General features: G+C 34.9%; 1 long non-coding RNA gene across 1 annotated transcript in view; it reads left to right on the top strand.

The window, feature by feature from the left end:
* Positions 1 to 503: 503 nt before the first annotated feature.
* The window catches only part of LOC135198382 (uncharacterized), a 1,330-nt gene continuing 130 nt past the window's right edge, over positions 504 to 1,703 (top strand). The window contains exons 1-3 of the long non-coding RNA XR_010310782.1: positions 504 to 524; positions 1,150 to 1,278; positions 1,702 to 1,703. The exon at positions 1,702 to 1,703 is cut by the window's right edge and continues 130 nt beyond it. This is a non-coding gene — a long non-coding RNA (uncharacterized LOC135198382). The remainder of the gene's footprint in view (positions 525 to 1,149; positions 1,279 to 1,701) is intronic.

Below are 1,703 nucleotides of genomic sequence, written 5' to 3' on the forward strand. Positions count from 1 at the left end.
TCTGGAATTTCATGTGGATGGCCCCTGTGGTGGGCTTCTTCTTCTTGTTCCATATGAATAGGTTTCTTCTTCGTCTTTTGAACAATGATAATCATAAGAATAGTTTAGCTGACAGGACTGGATATATATATATATAATATATATATATATATATATATATATATATATATATATATATATATATATATATATATTATAATAATATATATCTATATATATATGTGTGTGTGTGTTATGTGTGTGTACTTATGTATTGCCATACAATGTTGTATCAATTTTTCTTTCGAAAGAAACGAAGAATGACCCTTGTCAAGACTTGATCTGGAGCTGCTTGTAACTTTTAGTTAACAGTTTCCTTAGAAGCTCATGACTTGTTACTGCTATTACTTACCTAATGTTATTTAAAGGGTGAATTTTGCATGCAAAAATCTTTAGAAACGGTTTGTGTTGATTATTATTATTACCTACGTCCCTTACTCGTTTTTCTTTTGTTTTACAGTCGCAGCAGCCCGGTCTTCCAAAGGGTAAGAGCCTGGATAGAAGGTTGGAGCTAACTAAGGTCAAGTGATTTTATCTTTGGTGACTTTGTTAGCTTTCATTTTCAATTATTTCTTTGGGAAAAGAGAAGAAGTCGACCAGTGGCGTCATGACTGGCCCCTCCTATAATTTGACCTAATAGAGTACATATTTCTTTGTTAATTTTTGCCAAGCTTGAATTTGTGGATTCCATTTGTCTCGCTTAACTGACTTTGTGTATAACACTATGTGTTTTGTTGCTGCTACTTAATAGACTTTCTTGTCAGATGTTATGTTACATGCTTATGATTAGTCTTAATCTCACTTTCAAGATAATCTGAAGGTCTTTGGAAGAAGTTTTGAGACCATCAATTGATCACAGTATATAATATCTCTTTTCGTCTTTTTTTCTGTAAGCACGAAATATGATAATGTGATCAAAATATAAAAAATAATAAAGGTATAAATTCCTCATCATTATGACGTATCTACATAGAGAAAGCTCATTATCATCATCATCATCATTATGAAAGAAAACATTGATGCAAAAGAGCAACTATGTATCTTGGGACATAATCATTTTCAGCCCAAAACGGAGAGGTGTCTTCATTCATTACTGCTCTAACTCCACAGCTTGCAAGCCGTCTGACGAATGCCTTGCTTACGGTGGCTATTGCATCAGCAACAGCCAGAAAGGAGACTGCAACGGCCTCCTGTTTGCGAAGGAATGCAAATCAGCTCTATGTTCCTGCTGTATAGAAGGTAAGAAGAAGGAGAAGAAGAAGAAAGAAATACTATGCGGCTTGAAAAGAAGCCTACCCACGAAAAAAAAAAAAAAAAAAAAAAAAAAAAAAAAAAAAAAACATTTACAGTGAACTTCGTGAGAAACAACCTTGGAAGACTGATTTCCATAATTATTCCAGCAGCTCTATAGAAACCAGGGTCTTGTGTCAGACCCTTGTTGTCTTTCATGCAAAATAACCATTTATTTGAGAAAAACATCTTTCAATCTCGGTCCTTAAAATCGTAAGCCTTGGTTGACAGTCGGACTATCCGAGTAGTATACATTCTGAGCCATCTTAGAGAACTAGTCGACGCTGACGGTCGATAACTCAGTGGGGTTTCTGGTAGCTGAGCAACTAACTAATTAACTAACTGACTGTCGTCTCTCCTTGCTTTTTGCAGCT

This window comes from Macrobrachium nipponense, chromosome 22, assembly GCF_015104395.2.
Source record: "Macrobrachium nipponense isolate FS-2020 chromosome 22, ASM1510439v2, whole genome shotgun sequence".
Taxonomy (NCBI): Eukaryota; Metazoa; Arthropoda; class Malacostraca; order Decapoda; family Palaemonidae; genus Macrobrachium; species Macrobrachium nipponense.